We start from the raw sequence: 13,783 nt of genomic DNA, 5'->3' as shown, positions 1-13,783 counted from the left end.
GCATGAAATATGTTATCTTTGAAATTAATATAGGAGAAGTGCTTGCAAATCCATTGACAAACACAGATCTGACAGAATTAGAGAATATACAATTGAAGAAGAGAAAATCAATAATGATGATGGCACAGTAGGTGCTTAAAGCATTAAGAGTGCTCCTGGCAGAGCTCATAGAGCCCCTGAGTGTTTTGTAAAGTAATTCTCTTTGTAGTTATGCTGTAATATCAAAGGCAATCAGAAGGATGTCATATTTGTACGGGATCTTTAGAGTGCCGTTTTTCTGGCTGGAAGCCTTTGTGGCTGGTGGTACCTTTGCCCAAATTTTGCTTGGGCCCACTAGGCTCATTTCACCTACTCTGCCTAGCAGGCTGTGCTTGGCACACACTACCTGCCTGGGTCTCATGCCTGTCAAGGGCAAGTCAGGCATGGAATGGTGAGGGGTGTCTGAGCAATCGTGGGGTCTGGCCATGGCGCATAGTCAGACGTGCCACCTGCTGCAGCGAGGCAGGCAGCTCCAGGTGCCAGCGTGGTTGCCAGCTTCCCATGAGGCTGTGGCCAGACCAGTCACATTGCAAGCAGTTTCTGCGGCTTGGCACTGGGGAACATGGTGGTGCCTGGGAGTTTGGAGATGCCAGGAACCACAGGGCCTCAAAGAGGGAGCCACAGCCTTGGCTCAGGGAGCTCCCGGGTCTGGACTCCCCGAAGTGCCACAGCTCATCTTTCCTTCTCTTTGCCTGCAGCATGGCGACTAAGGGGCATGTCTCAGCCCTGTTTGTGTTACAACTGTTGTAGCCTTGCCATTCTGTGGGTCCTGAGTTCATGTCCTGCAACCAGGAAGAATGAGGTACACTGATAAGTGGAGGGTGAGCAAACTGAAGAGGAGCTTTGTTGAGTGATAAAACAGCTCAGTCTCCCACAGAGGGCAGCTCCTTTCTGCAGCCAGGGTGTCCTGACGAGTGTTCAGATCCTAGTAGAAAGGAGACTCTGGAATGGACAGCTCCTCTCTGCAGGCAGGCCATCCCGTCATTTCCTCAGCTCTCAGCAGAGAGAAGGCCCTGGAGCAGGTTGCTTCTCTCTAAAGCTAGTCATCCCTTCTGAGTTGGGGCAGGAGCTCCCCAGGTGCCACCGCAGCCACCCAAGCCACAGCTGTGGACCTGGGCATCCATGTGCTCTAAGGACAGCCTGCCTGCAGACAGGAGCTGCCCACTTCAAAGGAGCTGTCACTCATAGTGACCCACATGCTAACTCAGTGCAAATTCTGCCAGCATTTAATAACCTGAGATAAAAAGTGTTGTGGTATGTTTCATGCCATACAGCTGTATTTGTAGTTATCCATTTCCTTCTGGCTCAATGCTCCAAAATGAGTACTTATAGAAGTATAGTGTAACAAATTCTTACTGCGTCTTCATAGAACCTATTTAAGTGTTTGAAGAACTAAGATAGTGAGAAGGGCAGAAAAGTCGGCAAATAGGCTAAAAGATGATACAATGAGTAAAATGACTAAACACTGTAGTTCTAAGTCAGACTACCATCTGTGTGACCGTGGCAAGGCATTCTGCCTTTCTGAGGTGTCTGCTTATATGTAAAATTGGGATATCAGCTGAACTATTTATCATGCAGAGGTTTAGCAGGGATCACATGAGATCACAGATGTGAAAGAACTTTGTAAACTATACATGACACAAATAGAAGTTGGCACTGGTACAAAAAGAATAATTGATACTCCACATGAAAAACTATCAAGGATATTGTATAAACATAATTAATTAATGGTTTATTTTGAATTAGATTTTTAAACCGAAACTGATTTCACCCTCAGAACAACGTGAGTGGAGCAATTTCAATAGATTTGGAGAGCAGAAAGCAAGCTTGGACATTTGCTTCCCTAACTCTAGGTGTATGTCTTTATGTCTTCATAGTTACTCAGTTTTCCTAGAGCGACTAGTAAAACTAAGTTATCGCTCTTGCATTAGCTGTCAGCTTTGTCTTGGTTAATAAAAATTTCTTCTGTATCTCTCCCTTCTTTCTTCCCACCTCCCCTTCCTTCCCTCCACTTTCTCCTTTTCTCTCTTAATTTCCAAAAATTCTCAGAGACATTCACTACTCAATTTTTGCTTAGTTAAGGTTATTTGTATGTTTTGCTAGTGCCTGAAATCATCATGTTGTTATCTTTAACTCACTAACCAAGTTATAAGCTTCTCAGGAACAGACACCAGAATACTTTATGTAGAATCATGGAATATTAAAGCTGGAGGGAAATTTGGAAGTCATTTAGTCCAATTTTCTTATTTTTCCAATAAGGAAACAAATCTAAGAAGAAATATGCCTTTGGAATAAGTAAACCTATTCTTCATTAGGGTTTTTCATGAAGATTATTTGAGACAATATATTGAAAATGCAGACATATTGCAGATATTCAAGTGGCAGTAGCCTCCCTTCCATACCCTAGGCTGGAAAAACTTTTCCCCCAAGATAGAGAGTAAGAGGGTAATCAAGCTGCTTGGATTAAAAAAAAAAAAAAAAGGGTACCATTTTGGAAAATAAAGTTTTCATTTTAGATTCTGTTAACTTTTGAATGTGTTCATTTCTAGGTTTTCTCTTCATCTGCAGTCCATTGCTCTACTTCTGAGCTATACCTTGTCCTTCATTTCTAGATTTTCTCAAATTAGGTTCCAGGAGGCCCATGGATATGGGAAAGGATAATGTATCTTGTTTCTCATGATGATATTATTTTATAATTTCGGTTACTATATATTCAACTTTTTGCAAAGGATATCGTTTCCTGCACTGAGTTTATATGCTTGTAAATGGTATCTAACCGATAATTTCCTTTTTAAGAAGTTTAGTTTCATTTTAAATATACTCACATAGACACTCAAATTTCGCTATTTAAAAGTAATTATTTTCAAAAATTTATTTTCTGTGTTCTTTCAAATAGTAATAGATCCCATTATTACTAAATGTTTAGGGGACTGCAAGAGAGAGTGATAATGCACCAAATTAAAAGACTGTTTCTGTAATAACCACTGTGGCTTACATTTCCCAGAAGCCTAGTGTATGCCTTTAGTTAAGATTTACATTACCGGCTGGGCACAGTGGCTAACGCCTGTAATCTCAGCACTTTGGGAGGCCGAGGCAGGTGGATCACAAAGTCAAGAGATTGAGACCATCCTGGCCAACATGGTCAAACCGTCTCTACTAAAAATATAATAATTAGCTAGGCATGATGTTGCATGCCTGTAGTCCCAGCTACTTGGGAGGTTGCAGTGAGCTGAGATTTTGCCACTGCACTCCAGCCAGGTAACACAGTGAAACTCCATTGCAAGAAAAAGAGAAAAAGATTTACATTGCCCACTTACGGGCAGTGTGATTAGAAGTGCCTACAACTATAATAGTTGCATTTATTTCTGATGGCGATTCAAGATTTCAATCTGAAATATTATTTTCTCAGTATTGTGTCACATCTAAACTGTTTTCTTCCTCTTTTAAATTTTAACAATTTGAGACAAGTTTTGTAAATTAAGAGATGAAAGGAGTTATGTTTATTTGATCTGAAACTATTCAAATACTAATTTTTACTCATCAATTACTGAGAGAAGAGTTTCTAAATCTCCAACTATGATTGCAACTTTTTCTTTCACATCCTATCAGTTTTTGCTTCTGTTACTGGAGCTCTATTACTAGGTGTGTAACATTTATAGTATTTTGTCTTCTTGATAAATTGACTCATTTATCATTATCTAATGTCACTTTTTCTCCTGATGCTATTTCTTGTTTTTACATCTACTTGTCTGATATTAATATAGCCAGTCCAAGTTTTTTTAAATTGATGTTTGCACAGTATATCTTTTTCAATCTTTTATTTTTGACCTATCTGTGTCTTTATATTTAAAGTGGTTTTCTGGTAGTTATTATGTCATTGGGTGTTGATTTTTAAACATCTAATTGATAATCTCTGCCTTTTAATTTGTGTGTTTAAGCCATTTACATTTGATATAATTATCAATATAGTTGGGCTTGAATTTACCATCTTGATATTACTTGTCTCATCTGGTTTTTTTTCCTTTTTTTCTTCTTTTCCTGCCTTCTTTTGGATTAATTAAGAATTTTTTTTTTTTTTTTTAAGGATAGGGTTTTATTCTGTCACCCAGGCTAGAGTGCAGTGGCATGATCATAGCTCAGTGTAACCTCAAACTCCTGGGCTTAAGCACTCCTCCTGCCTCAGCCTCCCCAGTAGCTAGGACTATGAGCACACACCACTATAGCCTGCTAAATAAAAAATAAATAAATAAATAAATAAAACTTCTTAGAAACAAGGGTCTTGCCATGATGCCCAGGCTTAATTAAGAATATTTTTATGATTTCATTTTATCTCCACTATTGATTTATTAACTATACCTGTTTGCTTTCTTTCTTTTGTGGTTGATCTAGGGTTTACAGTATTCGTCTTTACCTTTTCTCAGTCTACCTCAACTGATAATATGCTGTTATTTGTATAGAGTAAGACCCTTACAACAGAATACTTCCACTTCCTTCCTCCCATCCTTTAGTGTCAAACATTTCACTTCTATCTTATTATAAGTCCCATAATGCATTGGGAATTTTTTTTTCCTGTAAGCAGTCATTTATCTCTTCAAGAGATTTAAAATGAGAAAAATCATTTTTTATTTACCTATGTGTTTTCCATTTCTGATAATCTTTTTATTTAGATCCCTATTTCTGTCTAAAAAAAGTCCTTTAACATTTCTTATAGTACAGATCTGCTAGCAATGAATTATTGTGGCTTTTCTTGTTCTAAAAAAAAAAAAAGTCCTAACGTTGCCTTAATTTTTGAAAGATATTTTCAGTAGGTATAGAATTCTGGGCTCATACCTTTTTTTCACTACTTTAAAGATGTCATTACATTGTCTTCGGGCCTGCCTAATTTCTGATGTCAATCTGCCATAATTCTTATCTTTACTATTCTCTATGTAATGTGCCTTTTTTCCTTTAGCTGCTTTTTAAGATTTCTCTTTATCAGTGGATTTCACCAATTAGATTATTATGTGCTTTGTCACAGTTCTTTGCTTCCTCTGCTGGGTTTTGTTTGTTGTTTTAATTTTTTTTTTTTTTTTTTAAGACAGTATTTTGCTCTTGTTGCTCAGGCTGGATTGCAGTGGTACGAACTCGGCTAACTGCAACCTTCGCCCCCAGGTTCAAGTGATTCTCTTGCCTCAGCCTCCTGAGTACCTGGGATTACAGGCATGCGCCACCACGGACCTGGCTAATTTTGTACTATTGCTGTTAGCGGAGACAGGCTTTCACCATGTCAGCCAGGCTGGTTTTGAACTCCTGACCTCAGGTGATCCATCCACCTTGACCGCCCAGAGTGCTGGGATTACAGGTAGGAGCCATTGCACCCAGCCTTCTGCTTGGGTTTTATTTACCTTAGATTTATGGGTGTACAGTTTTCAACAAATTTGGGAATTTTTCATCCATTATTTCTTCAAATTGTTTTGGCCTCCCCTTGCTTTTTTCTGGAACACTAATTACATGTTAGACCACTCGATATTGTATCATAGCTCCCTGAGGCTTTTGCTTCTTTTTATTTCTCAGTCTTTCTGCTTAGTATGTTTTGTTTTGATAATTTCTATTGTTACATCTTCAAATTCAGTGATCTTTACTTCTTGAATATCTTTTAATGTGTTGTTAAACCCATTCGATATGTTTTTCATTTCAGATACTGTATTTTTCATTTCTGGAACTTCAATTTTAGTCTTATTTCTTCTCTTTCTCTTCTCATTATGTTCTTGTTTTCTTTTATATTCTTGACTGTATTGACAATATTTGTAATAGATGTTTTAAAACCCTAGTCTACCAATTCCATTGTCTTTGTTATTTCTGGGTCTGTTTCTATTGATTGGTTATGTATCACATTTTCCTGCCTCTTTGCATGTCTGGTATTTTTTATTGGATGCAGTCATTGTAAATTTTACGTTGTTGAGTGCTAGATTTTTTGTTCTAGTATATAATTAAGTAACTTGAACAGTTCAATCTTTTGGAAGCTTGTTTTTAAGTTTTGGTGTGTGTGGTTTGGTGTTCATAGTCTCTTTTTTCTGGATATTTTAGCCTCACTACTAAGGGACATCCCTTCTAAAGACTCTACCCAATGCCCCTGGTATTACGAAGTCTCAGCACTTTGGCTGTTGACTTCTGTGAGCTTTGGAAATTGTTTGATCTACTCTTTTCTGTTATTTTTTTCCCCTGGCCCCAGATATTTTCTCATACATGCACGTATTGATACTCAGCCAGACACATGAGATGTCCCCTTTACAGGTATCTGGATCTCTCTGTCTATGCATTTTATCCTTTCTGGCACTCGGCTTGCAAATTTTAGCCACCTCAGCTTCTAGGAACACCGGCCTCGTCTCCTCAGCTCATCAAGACCACTTAGCTCTGTTTCACTTCCCACCGTTGCACTACAGTTTGGAAACTGCCTCCAGGCAGTAAGCTGGAGCCATTTGTTTCTCTTCTCTTAGGGATTAGTGCCCCATGCTGTCTGTTGTCCAATGCTTGAACTGTTCTTTCGTATATTTTTTCCAGTTTTCTGTTGGATATAGTGGAAGGTCAATTCTCATAGTCATTAGTCCTTCATGAGCAGAAACAGAAGCGTTGTGAATACTAGTTTTTAGACATTTAGAAATCGAGTCAGTATTCAGATGCTTTTTAGGTGTTACCTAAAAAATTGTAGTCTTTATTCATGAATATTGTCAGTAATCTGATCTTTGCTTAAATCTTTTTTCCTAAATAAACCATGTTACTGCCTGCCATAGTAATAATCCCTTTTGTTGACCTATTTTTTCCTTTTTTGAAGTAATATTGTTTTTAATTGACAAATTGTAATTATATGCATGATGGGGTACAGTGTGATTTGAGATACGTATACCATGTGAAATGATTAAATCAAGCTAATTAACTTATCTGTCACCTCACCTATCATTTTTATGGTGAGACAATTGAAATTTACTCTCTTATTTTAAATTATACAATACAGTCCTGTGCTGTATAACTGTTCAAGTCAACAGTGGATCACATATACAATGGTGGTCCAATAAGATTGTAATGGAGCTGAAAAATTTCTGTCACCTAATGATGTAGCCTTCATAACCTCTTAGCACAACATATTACTCGTGGGTTTGTGGTGATGCTGCTATGAACAGACCTGTGCTGCCAGTAGTATAAAAGTATAGCATATACAATTATGTACGGTACAGAATACCTTTTAAAAATTACTTTCCTGTTTCTTTTATTCCCCAACTTTATTTCCCTCTAAGGTGTAAGAATTTTTTTGGTATGCTTAATTTTTTTAACTGATACATGATATATGTATCTATTTCTGGGGTACATGTGATAATTTAATATATTTATATCATTTGGAATACGCAATACTTGATAATAACTGTGTTACTGTTGCTGGTTTGTGTATTTACTAAACTTTTAATCGTTACTTTAGAGTGTACTTTTTCTACTTATTAAAAAAAAAGGTTAAGAACCTGAGGCAGGTTCCTCAGGAGATATTCCGGAAAAAGGCGTCGTTGTCACAGGAGACGACAGCCCTGTGTGTGCTGCTGCCCCAGCGCCATGCAGGCCTGGGCTGATGTGTATGTTTGTGTTTTAGTGTTTAACAAAAAAATTTAAAAAGTAAAAAGATAAAAATTTTTAAATAGAAAAAAGCTTATGGAATAAGGATATAAAGAAAGGAAACATTTTTGTACAGCTGTACAGTATGTTTGTGTTTTCACCTAAGTTTTATTACAAGAGTCAAAAAGTTTAAAATTTTTTTAAGCTTATGTAGGAAAAAAATACAGTAAGGATGATTTATTACTGAAGAAAAAAGTTTTTTAATATAAATTTTGTGTAGCCTAAGTGTACAGTGTTTGTGTAGTATGCAGTCATATTGTAAGCCTTCACATTCTCTCACCACTTACTGGCTGACCCAGAGCAACTTTCAGTCTTGCAAGCTTCATTCATGGTAAGTGCCCTATAGAGGTGTACAGTTTGTTTATACCGTATTTTTGCTGTACGTTTTTATCTTTAGATACCTAAATACTTAGCATTCTGTTACAGTTGCTTACACTATTCAGCACATAACATGTAGTACATGTTTGTAGCCTGGGAGTAATAGGCTATGTCATATAGCCTAGGTGTGTAGTGCGCTGTACTAGTTTAAGTACAGTCTTCGCGTAATGAAATTGCTCAGTGATGCATTTCTCAGAAAGTATCTCTGTCATTAAGCTACGCATGACTATCCATTATTGATTACAGTCACTGCTGTGCAGTAGATCTCAAAACCTGTTCCTTCTGTCTTCTGAAACTTTGTACCCTTTAACCAACAACTCCCCATTCCCTCCCTTCTCAGCTTCACCCAGCCTTAGATACTACATATAAGTGAGGTCATGTAGTATTTGTCTTTCTGTGCCTGGCCTATTTTACTTAGCGTAATGTCCTCCAGATTCACTCATGTTGTCGCAAATGACAGAATTTCCCTTTTAGTTCAAGGCTGAATAGTTTCCCACTCTATATGTGCGCTACATTTTCTTTATCCATTCATCCATCAGTGGACACTTAGGTTGATTCCATATCTTGGCTTTTGCGAATTATGCTGCAGTGAACCCCTTCATCGTACTGATTTTGATTTATTTGGATATATACCCAGAAGTAGGATTGCTGGATCATATGGTAGTTCTATTTTAAGTTTTTTGAGGGACCTCCATTTCATTTCCGTGATGGCTATGGTAATTTACATTCTCACCAACAATGTGCAAGAGTTTGCTTTTCTTTGCATCCTTGCCAGCAGTTAATTTCATCTTTTTAAATTAATTTTGAGTGAAGGGACAGAATCAGAAAGCAGAGAGACTTCTTAGAGATTTTGGTGGAAAGATAAGTATAGAAAATAATATGAGATTATATCTTGGTAACAACCATTGCACTTTTTTTTTACTTACATCTTGGAGAGCACTTTAAAAAAATTATTTTGGAATAATTTTAGATTTATAGAAAAGTTGCAAAACTAAGAATAATACAAATATATGGGATATATACTCATATTTCCTGTATCCAGATTTAACTGTTGTCAGCAATTTATGCCATTGTTTGATCATTTATGCCATTTTCCCTATCTGTCTATCTACCTACCTACCTGTGTATCTGTGTAATTTTATTTCTGAATCATTGATTATAAGTTATGTTCATCCTGGTCCATTACTCCCGAGTATACTTTAGAAGACTGAAACAAGGTAGCTAAGTAATAAAAAAATAAGCCAAACAAAACCAGAAACAATCTAAATGTCTATCAACAGGAAAATGGATAAAATATGATATAGTCATATAATGGTACATTAAACAACTATGAAAATTAATGAACTGCAGCTACAAGCAACATGAATGAACCTAAGAAACATTATATAGAGTGTGAAAGGCAAAGCTCGGGCTAGACACAGTGGCTTGCCTGTATTCTCAGCTACTGGGGAGGCTGACGTGGGAGGATTGCTTGAGCCTTGGGAGGTCAAGGCTGCAGTGAGCTATGATCGTGCCACTGCACTCCAGCCTGGCTGACAGAGCAAGACCCTGTCTCAAATAATAATAATAACTTTAAAAAAGGGCAAAGCTCAGAAAACTATATACTATGGTATAATACCATCTTTTTAAAAGGCAAGTTAACAATGAGCAGAATTCAGTAAACTAGTTACCTCTGGAGCGGGAAACAGAGGGCTGGGATAGGGAAGAAGTACACTGGTAGATACAACAATATTGATAATGTTTTAGTTCTTAAGTCAGGTAATGGATTCATAGGTTTTTATTATTATCATGCTTCATAGCTTATAGATATGTTTTATGTATTCGCTTGTATTTTTCAAAAATTTAAAGACAGCTAAAGGATGTTGTCTAAATAGAATTTATAAAAGAGAGGTGTAAAAGACAGTTTGTCATGCATGGTTTGTTTGTATATGTCTTACATCCCTAACTAAAAGTGTAAATTAATTGAGCATAAAGACCATATTTAGTGCTATTTTGTTATCTGAATTATAGATTCCATAAGACCTACTATAATTTGTATACAAAATAAGGACTCAGTCTGTGTTTATTGATTACATGATTTGAAATAGCTATAAAACAGTAAGTATAAATACTTTATTTTCAGAAAAATTCAAATTGATCTGTTGGGGAGTTTTTCTCACATAGGTAGGAAATTTCCAGAATGCTTCTGATGTATTTATTACACAATATATCAGAAGGCCACTAAATAGTGGCATTTGGTTAAGGGAATTTTAAAGAAAAAAACATTCTATTAAATTTTAGTGGTAAATATATAAGGGATATAACTTCTTCTTGTAAGCAAGGACGTTTAAAAATAAAGAGCTACGGGTGTGTCAGTATCACTCATGAAAAACTTAGCAGTTCGTATTCTTACCAGTATACTGAAACCAATAGTGAATTACTCAGGCTAGAAAATGTATCTGAGGCTGCATTTATATTTCTTTTAGAATCATACCTCATGTTTGCTAAGGGAAGCCGATAATTTTGTGTGGATTACCTATGATTTTGTTCCCTCCTGGGCCAGTATGCCCCAGTACCCAGCATGCCCGGGGCTTTCTTCACCTCTCCCTCTCAGGAGGAGAGAATGGGAACTTGGTTTTACACTAGCCTAAACTAAATTCCGAGTAATGGCCAAGGTAATTCTGCTGCAACACTGATCACAAAACCCTGCCAAAATCAAATCGAAATTATTTTGAGATTATCTACTCTTCTGGATACCGTCTTTTAAACTTCACTACTACAGATATGTGAAATTGGAACCTGGCTATGCAACAATCAGCAGAGTGTTTGAAGAACAGATACATATGAAGGAGGACTCCAGTAGGTTTTTACCAGCTCTGATCCTGGGGCCAAAACAAATTATTGTCTCCTGTTCATTTGGCAAATCCTCATTGGTCACCAGTTCATAATTTTGTATTTGTTCATAAGGTTTGTGTTTGTCTTTGCAAGTTGGCAACATGTTTCTAAAAAGATCTCTTGCTGGCAGTTCAAATGGTTAAAAAAAAAAAAGAAACTGAAGAGGTCTCATCCTCAGGGCCAAGACTATATTTCACATAAAGCAATATGTTCACCACAAACTCCAAGAATACTAGATTTTGAACATAAAAAAATATTATTTGTTATTGGGCACGGTGGCTCATGCCTGTAATCCCAGCACCTTGGGAGGCTGAGGCAGGAGTATCCCTTTAGTCCAGGAGTTCAAGACCAGCCTGGGCAACGTGGTGAAACTCTGGCTCTACAAAAAATATAGAAGTTAGCCAAGTGCGACAACACCTGCCTGTGGTCCCAGCTACTCAGGAGGCTGAGGCGAGAGGATCACCTGAGTCCAGAAAGTGGAGGCCGCAGTGAGCTGTGATTGAGCCACTGCACTACAGCTTGCGTAAGAGTGAGACCCTGTCTCAAAAAAAAAAAAAAAAAAAGTATTTTTTGCTGCTACATGGTAGGCTTACTGTCATTAAGAAAAGTCGAGCAGATTAAAAATGCAAGGTGGACTGTTTATGTATCATGATACATGTGGAATTCATTTTATTCTTTTTCCATAAATAATTACAGTGCTTTCTCATTACTTCTGATAGTTTTATTCCTTGTTAATTTTCCTTTGCTATGGAGAGTCTTGATATCAGTTTGGATTAACAGGTGCACTTAGCATTACCTTTTTCTCGCTGAATCTTTGCTTCAAAACAACAATAAGAATAAGTAAGGGTGAGGTACTGCACTCTTTTTTTTTTTTTTTTTTAAATAGCTGAGCAGGAAGTTTGCCTCTGACAGGGTATTGTAATCAGGTTTATCACAGGAGCCTGCTGTTGTGTAACAGAAACTCTAGCCTGTCCTTACCTGTCTTAAAGTATTGCTTCATGAAGGAAAATAAACTCGCTGTAATATTTGTGAAATTCAATAAAATGCTTTCCCAAGCACTCTGTTTTTAATGCATGCTGGAACAATTTGTTATAGCTTTGTGGTCTTTTAAAAAACATATTAAACTTGTGATTTCTTACTATTATAATTAAATGAATCTGTATCATTCTAGAAGCCCTATATGTCACATTTATTATACCTTTTAGACACATCTTCAGCCAAGTGTAGTAAATGTCCACACTCCCTCCCTACTTCCCTCCCTTCCTTCCCTCTTTTTTCAAGAAGAAAAGGTTTGTGGTGCCTTCAGATGACTGTTGATTTAATTGACAGGCAGTTTTTCTTCATTGTGTGCTTTTTGCCTTTGCTCACAAAAGTGCATTCACTATTCTATAGTATGTTGAAACTTTTAAATGGAAACGGCTTCTCATTAACAAAGGAAGCATTTTCTTCCCCCCTTCCATGCCTTAGCTTTCTCCACTAAGTCTTGGCTTCTTCAGCAGCTGTACCTCCACCAGAAATGACAAAAGGTGCAATTGTGCTAGGAGATGGCGATGGAGATAATGCCAGTGGAGTTTTGTGTGTGGGCTGCTGGGGACTGTTTTTCTTCTGTGTTTGGTTTTGTTTTATTTTTGTTATTCCAGAAAGTTGAGAGCACATCTAAAAACCAAAAAAAAAAAAAAAAAAAAAAGCTTTAAAAATCCTTCTCAAGCTTTTATCCCAGGTGAGCTGTTTCTTTCCATTAAGTTGTTCTGTTAGTATTTCAGTGGGCCCTCTGTCTTAATAACAACAAATCTGACAAAACTCACTTAAAGCAGAGGGACATGGAATCCAGAGAGTGTTGATGTGATTTGTTTTCTTTTTCCAAGCAGGCCGTGAGAGTCTGGGTCTTCCTGCCATTACCCTGACTTAAGAGCAAAGCTCAGGAGAGGAGATAGGTGTGCAAATTAAATTTTAAGTCTTTACAGCCATCTCCTTTTTCTGAGTTGTGATTCCTGAGCCCAAGTAGATAGCCAGTTCCTTTATTTACTTAATTAATTTGGAGTTAACCTTCTTCTCCTCCTTTTTCTGCCTTTGCCTCTTCTGCTGCTTCATTTGTGACACAACTTTCTGGAGTATGGTGCTGACTTGAAGCCCTATTTACTTCTAGTAAAAACCTTTCAGGTTACCTGGTGGAATCAACTGCAAATCTGGTCTGTTTCAGGGGTACCATCTCATCACAGCATACCAAATAACCAGATCGTTGAATGAACCAAAGTATTGGGTCTCAATATATTTGTCTGTATTAGATAAAATTTATTCTGTCAGTGACTTACAATAGGGCTACTTTTATCTTTTCAGCCTTGATTTTCTTTATATATTTTAAACCTACAGATCAGTTTCTAAATAGATAAAATGTAACATAGATACTGTTTTACCACAGTCCTTGGCAGTGTTTCTCAATCTCAAGAATTACTCATTTCATCATCCCTCACTAGACTCAGCAAGAAGGGATGAAGAGGAAACTGGAAATTTATTCTGAAGTACATCTCCAGTATTTTGAATGTTGATGAGCAGCATTCTGATCTTCTCCCTGAATGAGTAAAAAGAAAAGATGTAATATTAGGTCAGCCAAACCCACTGTGTGGCACTTGGCCAGGATGATTCATTTTGCCTTAGGGCAATCTTACACCCTTTGTGAAACTGGGTTTCTTTTGGTTGAGAGAAGAGAAAGACTCCTCCGGAGCTGTCAGTCACTTCTTAAGCACTTTCAAATGAAGGCCGTAGTGGATTGTTTTGATCTGCCCAGAGTCTTCAAACCTGACTCTAGGTTTGTTCACCTTCTTACTCTGTAGGCCACATGTAGTGCTTGGAATTG

At 37.2% G+C, this 13,783-nt stretch overlaps 1 protein-coding gene across 4 annotated transcripts in view; it reads left to right on the top strand.

Moving 5' to 3' along the window:
• Window positions 1-13,783, top strand: part of TAF1B (TATA-box binding protein associated factor, RNA polymerase I subunit B) — an 88,506-nt gene that overhangs the window by 42,603 nt on the left and 32,120 nt on the right. The window lies entirely within an intron of this gene.

The sequence above is a fragment of the Sapajus apella genome, unplaced genomic scaffold (genome assembly GCF_009761245.1).
Source record: "Sapajus apella isolate SASKATOON/1434 unplaced genomic scaffold, GSC_monkey_1.0 scaffold31, whole genome shotgun sequence".
In the NCBI taxonomy this organism is placed as follows: domain Eukaryota; kingdom Metazoa; phylum Chordata; class Mammalia; order Primates; family Cebidae; genus Sapajus; species Sapajus apella.
This window is presented reverse-complemented; position numbering and strand designations above follow the sequence as displayed.